Source organism: Chelonoidis abingdonii, chromosome 23 (assembly GCF_003597395.2).
Source record: "Chelonoidis abingdonii isolate Lonesome George chromosome 23, CheloAbing_2.0, whole genome shotgun sequence".
NCBI classification, from domain to species: Eukaryota; Metazoa; Chordata; order Testudines; family Testudinidae; genus Chelonoidis; species Chelonoidis abingdonii.
This window is the reverse complement of record NC_133791.1, coordinates 7,295,849-7,308,658: the sequence shown is the minus strand read 5'-3', so window position 1 is coordinate 7,308,658 and position 12,810 is coordinate 7,295,849.

Below are 12,810 nucleotides of genomic sequence, written 5' to 3'. Positions count from 1 at the left end.
GGTGTCTTGTCTGGGGGTGGTGTCTGAGGTCAACATGTGAGATTCAATGGGGTGAGTTTGTTCTCTTTGAATCCTTTCCAGGCATTACATTTCTCTGCCTTCGGGAGCTCCTGGACTGCATTGTAAACACACATAAAGTCACACTTGAACTCGTCCATTACAAATGTAATTCCCTTTCCTAACGATATGGATGGCATATATTTCCTTTCCCATCGAATAACATCCAGACACCCTCCACTCCTAGCTCTTAATTGAATTCAGTACAACTAAATGCAGTTCTTTCTCCACAGAGCACTCTCATATTTTGTGTATTAACCAGTCCTCTCATTTATCGTGGGCCATTAAATCTCCCAGACTTTAATTATCAACCAATTATCAAAATCTTTGGAATTGTCTTTGAAACAGAGGATCCTATTGGCTCTGAGTTTGAAGGTGTCCACAGTTAGGACCTGCATATTTGGCACAAACGAGGCTGAAAACTGGGCTGTAAATTCGGACCCTCCTGATTGACTTCAGCAGAGTTACTCAGGATTTTCACCAGTGTGTGAGAGCAGAATGCGGCCCAATAAAGGCAAATTGATCCTTCCTCATGAGCCTGAGGGATCTGTGCGACATATTCTGCTCTGCTGCTGGTGTGGCATTCTCACTAATGACAATGGAATTGTTTTAGCCGACCACTGCATGATACAATGTACAAGAGAGAGTTGGAGTGGGGGTATCTATCTATCTATCTATCTATCTATCTATCTATCTATCTATCTATCTATCTATCTATCCTCTCATGATCTCCACATTCTGATATCTCTTCCCTCCATTTCTACCTTCCTTAGTCTTCTCTACTTCCCCTCTTTGACCCTCTCCTTCCATCCATTTCTTTACAATCACTCTGTCATCCCCTTCCGGTTAAGGCTGGGATATGGGACAAGTGTGCTTGGGAGGGTGGTTAATTTATGGCTGTCACCCTCCAAATGTGGGTGATTTGTCATCCCGCATATCAGCTGTTCTGAGGGTTGCTTTAAGGAAAACATACAATAAATATGTCCAAAAGTAAAGCCAGACACAGACACATGCAGACAACATAGACATATAATATGCTGTTTAGTAAATCAGTACTTCCCACAAACTAAACCCGCCAATCCCTTTTGCAATCAGTTTCCAAACTGCAGACATGACCAGTTTCTTGAGTTCTAAGCAGTTTCAGGATCAGCGTTGATAGCATTGGTTACTTCCCCTCCTTGGAAAGTTAATTCTTGGAAGGAAAGCAAGCGTCTGGGTCGGACATTTGAGGTGAAAAATGAGATGGCAGCTCTGCATGGAATGCTGTAAAACTGCTGTGAACCAGGACTGCCAGCAATGAATATTAATAATTCTGAAAGCCAGCATATATGATTAATGGCTTGCAATTCCTGAGAGGTGGATTACTGTTCATTAACCAATATTGGCTTGATGGTCAGTGGACATAGGCTCAGAGCAGAGATCTTCCTGGGCAAGAGAGAAAGTTCTCTATGTGTCAGTCTGCGTATAACCTTGATTTATAAAGAGTCTCTCTCAACTTCAGCCCTTCCCAACACTCTGGGCTATAAAATTCTTCATGTTCTTATACAAGCAAAGCTGCCTGCAAAGGAAGTGGACAATCAGGGAGCTCTTTAGTGAGACAAACTGCAGAGAACCTGGTTTTCTATTCTGTTCTGTGACCATCACCAAGGTATCTGAGCAATCATCTAGAGGGAATGAACTGAGTTGTCGAGACATATTTTTTTCACTGGCTAAGTAATGGTGAGAGAAATTTTGCGTGAATGGGACGGCATCTTAATCAAGACAAATTTGAATTCACCAAGGCATTCCAGTCAAGTGGCTTCTCCTTTCGATGGCAACCATCTGCAGTTCCCCATTCCCCTTTCCTTCCCTAACTCCCTTTTGCCCCTGCTCCAGACAGGCTAGCTTTGCATTATGGGCACCAGACCTGTTCCCGTCAGTGCTCCAAAACTGAACAGCTACTTCCCATCTTTACTGAATAATCCACTGTGTCCATAGTTACTGCTGTCCTATCACCCTGGAGATGTGTAGAGAGATTTATACCAGCAGTGGCAGCAGTGCTCTGGGATACCTATAAGTTAGTTGTTGAATGCAACCATGCGACGGCATTTTTTGAGCCCACGAGTCCCTGTCTTTGGGTTCATTGTACAGCTCTCTGTGGGTTTTTGAGCCACCAATGTCTGAAAACAAAGGATATCAAACATTTCCTTGCTAGGCTGGTATCAAAGCCACCAGAACAGTATGTATCTATGAGGAGTCATAGCTCTAGAATGTATTCAGAGTGATTGTTGGCTTGCAGTTATACAAAAGGGAATCCAGTCAGTGGCTTTGATGAGCTGTTTCAGGCTAGCCGATCGGGCATCATTGCTGGAGGTGCCACTTTGCGGTGTGGTATTTACATTGCCAAGGACTTGAAACAATTAATTAAGGAGACCAAACAGAAGCTTTTAGCTCTACGGGGTCCTCGGTGCTGGCCGCACACGAGGACGTCAGATAAGCATGATTGCACCAGTGACCGTCCACTTCCTGCCTTGAATTGTAGCTGTGATACGTTATTACCAATAAAAGAGACATTGGAGGGAATCAACTAAATCTTTCTGCTGTGCTTGCTCATGCTGGACTTCCCAAGGCCCTCTCTCAGGTCATGGTTGCTATGGGAAAGATTATGATGTCACAGACACTCACAGGTTCCAGCCCCTTAGCATTAAAACAACAAGGGAGGGGAATGGGAGCTTGGTACCTGGCAAATTCTATGCTCAGATACCACCTGGAAACCATGTAAGAACCTCATTAGACAGAGAGATCCAAAAACTAGAGGGATATGGCAGGTTTGATTTAAGAATCCCGTAGTGGATGCCTCTGAGTGACTCTGCTGAGTCTACCTGAAGAGAGTGGGTAAGGTTTGAAGCCCTGGAAGAGAATGAAATTTTAAGCCAAGTTCTACAACTGCTGGGGGGGGATGTGGATGTTAAGGAGGGAGATAGGTGGTCATTTGAGATGGACCTAAACCTGGGGGAAGGAAACACACCTCACCCCCGTCCCCAAGGGGGTGTGAACACGGGAGCAGCTTTTAATGTTGTCCTGAAGCTGTGTTTTGGTACGATCATTGGCACTGTTCACCGACTGAATGAGTGTCTGAAGTTCACATTCATAAGCAATAACAGCAGATGCTCTGTCTGGAATTAGGATGCCCAAATATCCCTGGGGTACTTTTTGGGTGCCCCTGCACTGTTCTTTTTCTGAAAGAGGAAGCAATGTGATGATCTGAGGGCTCTAGCTGTACCATGTCTGAATTGTGGGTGATTTTATGAAATTGTATCGTGGAATTACTGTGTCATAGAAAGCCCAGATGTATGTGGATCCCCCAGGAGTTAGCCGGGTTCTGTCATGTTTCCACCAGGCCAGAGACAATGGTGAGTGATCAGTGATGCTCTGTTCAAAACAAAACACTCTGGGGCAATGGGTTTGCTCTAGCTGGGAGAAGACACTTCCTACTCTTGTCTGAAGGGAGGGCAGGTTGGGAATAATGGGAAGTTACCGGGAGCAGAACAGAAGAAGCAGGTGGCCCCAGCAGGAGTCTATAAAGGGACTGACAAGAGAGAGCTGGGAGAGGGGGTGGCATTTTGCACTGAGGCTGCAGGGGCATGGTAGACGAGGAGGTGGAGGACCCACCTGCCTGATCTCCCAGGGGCTCCCAAGGGAAGGTGAGCTAGCGAGAGACACTGCATTTTATTTTGTATGATCTGTGCTCTCCTGGGCTTTACATGAGTAAGGATAAAAGAGCATAAAGGTGTGAGAGTGTGTGTGTTGTCTGCTTCACAACTGCTGTGTGCCCCTGAGAGAGTTGAACTGTACACCAGATGCTTTACGCATTGAGGTGGACTTCTGCGAGAGGGGCATGGTCAAGTATGGGAGAGTCTGATGGGTCAGTGCTGCACCCAGAGGGGCTAGGCAGCTGGACAGTGGGTTCCAGAGAGAAGGTCTGTGCCCTGAGAACGTGCCTAGGGACCCTGAGATTGGGGCGGTGGCTGGACTTTGTTCAGGCTCCTGAAGCTTGAAACACTCCAGGGATCCACTGCACAGAGGCTTGGATTCCCCTCGCAGCAGCCCTAGCAGGTGGCCAGGCCAGGGTTAGGATCTGCGACAGAACGCTGGATTCCAGTTCATCCTCAAAAGCCGATGTTACTCATGTTGTCTTGACCTTCCTAGCCACCTAAGTCACCCCAAAGGGAGATTTTGTAATGAGTTTGCACAAGCATCTGGCAGAATCTGATGGAAACAAAGGCTTCTCTTTCCTGGGGCTCCCTGGCTGACAGCTGGTCAATAAATCAACCCAGGAGTCTTGATTTTGTTGTTGTTTTTCCTTCCTTCCCCAGCCAGCTGCCAGGGGAGCTGATTGCATCACAGTGCGCATGCAGAGTGCTCAGTGGAACCTTTAGACACTGTACGGGCCGTCCCCGCAGGAATGCGGCACTGCACTGCTAAGATAGTCTGTCTTTTTTAAATTGAAGCCAGTTGTCTGATGGGGTGACAGATCTAGGACTGACACCCTCGGTGTAAATACAGAGCAGGTTCAGTACTAGCAATAGCCAGGCCTCCTTTCCCCGCACCATTTCACACCCCTCGCACCTGCCAAAGTGCCACCCTCAACCCTGCCCTGGAGTGGCCCCACCCCCAGCTAAAGGTGAGAGTCTAATTCGTCTCCAGGGCTCCTTCAATCTTCTCTGCTGAGACTACCAGCAAGGATGCCAACTAGTGGCAACCGCAGTAATTGATATGTTTATGCAGACACCTGGTCCAGTATGCGGAACTCATTGCCACAAGGTGTTGTTGAGGCCAAGTGCTTGGCAGGCTTCAGGCCGGGTTCAGACACTGATACGACTAACAAGAATAACCCATTAGAATAATACAGATGAAAAATCAGCCAACCAAGACACAAGTTGTGGAAGGGATTTAGGCCCAGTCCAAAATGGTGTTTTGGACCCTAACTCCCTTTGATGTCAATCCTTTGAGGATCTGCACCTTAAACCCTCATGCTTCAGGGCTTCAGCCAACCTCTAACCATTGGCGTTTAGGAGGAAACTGTGTCTGTGGGCAGGTTGTCCCAGAACAACCAACCCAAGGTTTCTCATATCAGGCTATGAAGCATCTGATACTGATCACAGGATGCTGGGCTAGATGAACCATGGGTCTGATCCGGTCTGGCAGTGCCTAGGAAGGGGAAGGATGCTGAAGAGGACAGGTGACCATTCTCCGGAGCTCCCAGGCAGACGGGCTGGGTGAAACCCCTGCATGGAGCAGGGTAAGTCTCATTTGAGGGCTGTGCAGACAGCAGTGAGAAGCTCCAGGGATGGGGGCTGCAAAGGACTGGGATCCAGGAGGGAGGGCACTGGACCATGGTGCTGCCATATGAGGGCACAGCAGAGGTGGTTTATAGACATAGTCCAAGCCACTGCGCTCTGCATTTCCAGCCTTTCTTTGATTTAAGCCCAAGCCTTCACTGGTTCCCCATAGTTTTTGCCAGTGTGCATATGAGCCTTTCCCACTAAACAATTGTCCTGGTTAGAGGTCACAACTCAGCTCCAGACAATATTAAACGCTTAAATCACAGGGGGCCGTTACACAGGCACAGTAAATGCTCGGCCTGTGCAATTCATCATGTTTATTGCCCCTACCACCGTCTCGTTTTATGCTCTGATTCAGGGCAATATTAACGCTGTGCACCGTCTGCAGTGACTCAGAGCAGGATGTCTCAGATAGTCATTTCCCCCTGGAGGGCTGGATTGATCCAGGGAGATACTTTGGAGCCCTCTGGGTGAGAGATCATGCAGCTGTGTTGTGTGAGTTTATGCGTCTCTCCACTCCACCCTGCAGGGCTGGGGGGTAAAGGGGGAGGGTGGCAGCTGATTGCATCACAAGCGTACATATCTCAGTCCCTGCTTTAAAAGCTTCCTTTTCTCCTGTCTTTATAGTCCTGAGCCAAAGCCCCTGGAAGTCAGAAGGAGGCTTTCCATTGACTTTGAGGGGCTTTGAACCAGGCCTGGGGAGAAGGAAGTGTATGACCTTTGTGGCTTGGAGATTGGTGCTCAAACCTTTCCCGATTGAGGACCGCATCACGGCATGCTGCATGGAACAGGGTACAGCCGAGCCCGCCTTTAATATGAAGGGATTCCCACCTGCAGTGCTCCATGCTCTGGGAGCTCTGCACCGTATGTGGGCTGGATTGCAGAATGCCATGGGCAGCACCGGGCAGGCAGGGTGTGCTTGATTAACTCCCACAGCCCTCTCCCTCTCTGTGGGGCTTCTGCCCAGTGGAGAGTGCCTGGAGGTAGCTCAGGTAGGCTGCAGTCGATGCTCCGTTTCAATGCCCGATGCCGGACAAGGCTGGAAAACTGCTGTCTTTCCCTGGACTCAGCTCTGCCATAACCAGCCCCGTTTCCTCCTGGCACGGCACAGGTCACCTGAGGGAACTCTAGCTCTAGCTCTGACTCAGTCCTGGGTGCGCTGGCCAAGAAGGTGCAGCAGGCACAGGGTTAACTCCCAGCTCCGATCACTCACAAAGCAGGACTAGGGACGATGACCCAATCCGGCCCTAGATGGGACAGAACAGACAGAACACCACATCCAGGAGGTGTGTGGGTTACATGGGCTGCCGGCTGAGTTTGAGGTGGGGTATGTTAGAGCCTCTGCTTCTGTAAAAACGCTGCTTATTTCATTATACCCCCTGCACACTGTGGATTTTAGGCGACTGACTGTGTTGGGATTCTGTGGGGGAATTCTGGCTCACCTAGGAGCGGTGCTTCTGGCTGGTTGGAGCATGATCTGACCCCTCCAGGGAGGTTCCCAGTAGCAGTAACTGGGTGTCGTGTCTCTGTTACCCAAGAGGATTGTGTCCAGCCCACTGGGTCCCCTTGTGCATGTGGATGGGGCTGGGCAAAACCCAAGTCCCTGAAGGCTCAGGAATAAAGCCTTGGCATAAATCTGGCTGGGTGGGAGACCTGTCTGAGCTGTAACCCTGAATAGCCTCCCTCCAAGGGCAGAGGTTGTCTAGCTCCAGAGGGACTCTCTTCACTTCTGCGCTCACTCCAGCCAGATGGGCTGGATACACACTGGTTGTGCAGCTCTTTTCAGCTCTGCTTAATTAACCTGTAAAGCGAAAGAGCCTTTAGGAGTTCGGCTGTAGATGTTCTTTGACGCTGTCAGTGAGCTGCAGTGACCGAGAAGAGCTGATTTAATTAAGGCACCAAACCGGCCGGTGCTGGACGTAGGGTGGAGCACTCCCCATGGCTTGGTGGCAATGAGTCCTGGGGTGCTGTGAGGTCTGTGTGTGCGGGACAGGGCATGCTGGGATGGGGGTCCCAGTTAGAGCCATGCAATCAGCAGTAATACAGGTTCCAGTGCAGGTGGGGCTCCACTTGCTAGAAGTTTTCCTATAAGTTTCAGGTTCAGAAAACCAAGACAAACTGGCCAACTCCCCATCCCCTATGGTTTGACTCCTAGAAAGAAACATGCCTCCCGGAGCCAGTGGTGAGGGAGATGGTCCATGGCTACCAACTTCAGCAAATCATGGGTTGAGGCTTCAAGTTTTGCCTGGTTTCAAGACCTGCTAGGAAAGTTTCACCCAGCTCTAGGCCTCAGCAGCTTTGCAAATGGCTCCAAATCATTCCCCCGCTGTGTGCTGCATTACAGGGGTTCCTCTGCCCCTCCGCTCCTCCGTGTCCCCAACTCAGCACTGCCCTGCAGCATGATGGCAGCACCTCTACTCTCCCCTTCTCCCTCTGAGCCCTTCCTCCATGCAGGGCGGGTAAGTATCATTTCTGTTAGTATTTCACCTCTCATTTTCTGGTGATCAGTTCCTGCTGATTCCGTTAGCAGCTTGGCTGGATAAAAGCTGAGTTATTAACACACAGAGATTTCCCTGCAACTGTCACTCTACCCAGGGGCCTGTCCTAAAGACAAAGAGGATGAACTGAGAATTAACCAGCATCCTGAATTAAGGCAATTAGAAGCGCTTGACATATAATAGCAGGATTGTTCTGAATCATTTCTGTCTCCAAACCTTGAATTACTCCTCACTGCTAAGAGATGTGAGATTTTGTTTCAAAATGAATTCCCTGCTGAAGAAATTGACTACCCACCCTTATGCTCTATGTTTTTAACGGCACTTTGGCAAAAACTATGGAAATGATTTCCTAGGTCAGCCAGTGCAGTTGACGACTTTGCTCATTTAGGAGCCAGTGGTTACCAAGGCTTTGTGCAATTTGCTCTCCATCTCGTGGTAAAGTGACTGGCTAAGCAGAGCTGGTGCAAGGTTTGCAGTCAGATTAAAACAAAAATGGCTCTTCCAGCCAAGCAGCTGTTTTGAATCCGTTAAAGAAGCTTGGGCTGGTTCTGGTGAAACGCTTCAATATTTCATTGTTAAAAATGATAACTGGGAAACAGGCTGATGACATTTGGGGGACATTTTTCCTTTGGTTTTCAACCAACAAGGCAGAGCTGGATTTAAGTTTTAAAAAGATTCCAGGGTTGGGTGGTTTTTTTTTTTAAATGTTTCGTTTTGAAAAATATGGGAAGCCGGTTTTTAAAAATGATGAAATGTTCTCCTGGGGTTTTGCCCAGTGCTAGTGAGGTCTTGGTTGGACGGTGTGAGGAAAGGGGCCCACGGGACAGACCCAGAGACCCATGTCCTCTGATTATCCAGCCAGGCAAGTTTCCCGCACACTTGGTCTGCCCCATCAGTGTGGCTCGTCTTGGGAGAACCCATGAATGGAAGCTGGAGAGAGTTCAGTTTCTATGGCCCACCCAATCCTTGGCCTCGCACCGGAGACTCCTAACAGCCAGCACCGACTGTAACAGTCGTTTCTGTGATGTCACTGAACATGCTGACTCATCTACAGCGGCCACCAAAGGGCCGTCAGATGATAGTGATTTTGATCACTCCCCCCTCTCTCTCTCTTTCTCTTTCACTCTGTCTCAGGCATGCCTGCCTATCTGTCTGTCACTGGTCACGCACAGGGATGCACTCGTACCTGCTCAGCGTGCCATCTGACGGCCTAGGTTAAACTGAAGACCCTGACATCAATTGCTCTTGCTTTGCGTTTGAATACCCATCAACCGCTCAAGGGGTAATCGGTCACCCTCCAGGTGTCAGACTGTCCTGCTGGACATATTCCCTCGGATATATGCATAGCAAAGGCTTCTGTGTGCCTATTTCATTCAGTGGGGGGCAGATCTGTGTCTCTGGAAATAAAAGCAGGCTGGCTCGAAAGCAGTGAGGAATGTTAGCCTGGAAATGGCCCAAGAGAACACGGGCTCAGCAGGAAAATTACAAGTTAGTGAAAATGCAAATACAACACATTCAGCTGTTGGTAACATACTAGTCCAGCCAAACTCAAGTTATTTCTAACTGGCTTCACCTGACTCCTTTTAAGGGGGCTCAGAAGCTGGTCAGATCTCCCAGAGATGCACCATAGTGTATCATCCGTGTGGGGCATTGTAGGCTTTACAAATGGAAAAGACCTTTTAGGGCTCCTAGCCCATCTCTGCCGCACAGTAGTGTTCCCTATTGCACTTACTGTACGTATACGGGCAGGTAAACACTTTGCCTCCATTTTGCAGATGCCTAAACTCAGCACTTTGGGGCAGGGCCCATCTTTTTGTTTCGTGTCTGTACAGCACCTGGCTGGTAAGCTCTTTGGGGACTGTAGTTTTGGCCTGCGTCTGTACAGTACCAAGGAGAGGAAGGACCTGGTCCATGACTGGTGCTCCTAGGCACTATTGCAATACAAATGATAAATGATAATCACTAGGGAGGTTTGACTAAGGACACAAAAGCCAGGAAAGGGAAGCAGGAGGCCCGGTGCACAGGCTTGGGCACCTGCCAGGAAGTGCTGTAAGTAATGTGAGCAGAACCGCTCTTTCTATTGTTATGTCTTTGATATTTACCAAATTTATTGACTCATAAAAATCTATCTGCATTTTTTTGCAGAACAGTCAATCTAAGCTATTAAATCAGAGCTGCTTTCGTCATGAGGCACCAGGCTATAGCTCTGGGTTTAGGCAATGAGATGCCATAGCCCTTGAGGAAGGTCTTTTAGCTTAGGAAGTAGAGGCTCATGCTTGTAGACCTGCAGGTCCTGAGTCTGATCCCCGCAGCTGATGTTTATCTGTCTTCGGTACTTGTATGGTCTCTGTAGTATCTGAACTCCTCATATCTTTACTGTATTTATCCTCACAAGAGCCCGATGAGGCAGGGCAGTGCTGTTGTCCCCATTATCCAGAGGGGGATCTGAGGCACTGGGAGGTTAAGTGACTTGCCCAAGGGCCACACAGGAAGTCAGTGGCAGAGCAGAGAATAGACTCTGGGTTGTCAGTTAGTGCCCTAACCACTGACCAGTCCTTTCTCAGGCCAGGGCATCACATTATGGTTGCTGTTCAAAGAAACGCTTTCTTAATACCCCTTAATTTTCACTCTCCCGTTCGTCTCTGGACAGCTTGGCACTGTTCAGACTGATAGTTTGGAAAGCATGGCAGGCTGGCTTAATCCGCTGTAAGCAATGAACGTTTTATCTTATTTGCCATTAGACTCCAGCTGGAACGAATTGAGTCTCAGGCTGGTGTCAGTGCTGCTAGTCTGAGTATCTGCTTTTAAACCATCCCTTGAGAGGTTGCACCTGTTTTAGCTGAAGAGAACTTGACACCGAAGATAAATAATAACAAGCAAAACAGCTGAATTAGCTGTGGTGTCACCTGCAGAGCTGAGGCGAGGGGAGACTGCAAGAATCAGGGATTGTCTGTGGAGAGAGGACTAGCCTGTCCCACTAGCTACAGCCCTAAGCAAGGGGAGTCGCATAAACAGCACCACTTCAGGATTGGCCCCTGCAGGCGCTGGGCTTCAATCACCCCGCCAAGGTACAATGGCTCCTCTGCTCTCCTCTTGTTCTGGGCAGGTTACTGCAGCCTTTGAAACACCCTTCCCCCACCGCTCCTTTGGGATTAGGGGATGGAGCCCTGCAGTCGAATGTGGCTGGTTCGTATATCTGGGAAGCCCTAATAACCACAGTTGATCCTGCATCACCTTTGCCAAAGCAAGGTCTAGTAAGAGCCTCTGCAACTGCTCACAAGAGACCTGCCTCTCAAAAACCATCCAACAAAGAGAATAAGCAGCTAAGAAGTCAGCTCCGTGCTCTTGGTAAATGTTAACATCCTTCCCTCCACGTGCACAATTAACTCCACAGCAAAGCCATTAACTGAAGACCCTGCAGAAGACTAGCTCAGCTTTGTAACTTTCCCAGGCACTTATGGAGATCACTGCACAGTAATTAGATATTGACATATCTCCTCCTACACCTCTGCATGCCTTCAAGCTCATTAAAAGGAATTCTATGGCATGGCTCCCCAAGGAGCTGGCTGGCAGTGGCTTGTGAAAGAGAGAGAGGTTTTCTGTAGCACAAACAATCTCACCAACATCTGGGCTTCCAGACAGAAAACAAGATCCTCTACCATGGCTCTTCCCAAAAGGAACTGAAAGATGGACCAATGGCATGATCTGGCATAGCAAATCCAATGGATTTCCCAGCGACCTGCCCTGGTCAGGGTGTGGGAGAGGGCGGGATCAAGCAGAGGGATCCACACCCAGCTGATCTGCTCCACCAATACAGGCATTGCTGGGATGTGTTCAAAAATAGTTATTTATATTGTCACCATAGAAAGCGAGGTGCCTCAAAAGGTTCACAGCTCAGTGGAGTTACACCTGATTTACACCCATGTCCTAAAGCAGAATCAGGCTCAGCATTTTCCTAAGAAGCCCTGGAAGCTTTTTTCTTTTAAGGACTCCATAGTGATCTAATGAAATCTGATCGGCTGTAAACAGTTGCCGTAGGCTTGGTGGGCCTCCTTTTATGTGTGTCCCCCAGCATCATAGGAAAAGGAGCTACTTTTACACCAGCCCCTGGAAGGCTGGGTATGAAATCTGCTCCGTGTCATGGGCTCAGAACTTCCCCACATCCTGAATCCAGTTCCAGATCTAAATTTCTCAACCAGGGCCCTTCTCTACCAAAAGAGCTGGGAGCCTGGAGCAGCAAAGTTCACCCGACAATAGTCTCAATAGTGCAGCACAGATCTGTGCAATCTGGAAATGGCTAGTGAAGATGCATTAGCTAGGTCAGTTTGCTCTACATCCAGATAGTCATATCCCCATCAGGACCCGGACCCAGTTTCCAAAATACTCTCACCCAAAATGTATCCAGCACAAAACGTCTCTGATGAACCCTCAGTTCCACAAGAGGGCAAGTGCTGTCACCATGGCACGATTGTAATATGATTTCTGAAACAGAGCTGCTGCAAGCAGATGTGCTGGAGGCTTTCTGGGTGCAGTATATGTTATGTTCCACTTAGCAGTTAACAATCGCATCCATCGCAGGATGTGAGGGGACCTTTGAATCATTCGGTGTCTTCAGCACCAACAACTGAAATGAGCAGTGAGAAAAAATCATTCTCTCTTCCCACTTACTGCCTTAATGGCAGCAGAGTGGGAGTCAGACGGTCATTTGCGGTCACATCCAAAGGCTTCCGTCGGAATCGGGGCAGGATTGTGTTAGGAGCTGTACAAACACAGTGGGAATAACCAAGCCTTTTCCTGGCTGCACAGGGTGGAAGGGTGTTCCACACATTTGGCCCTGTAATTACAACATTTTAGGGGGGAACTCTATTGCCTTGTGATCCAGGCACTCGACTAGGAGATCGGGGCTCCATGCTTAGCTCTGCGTGGCCTTG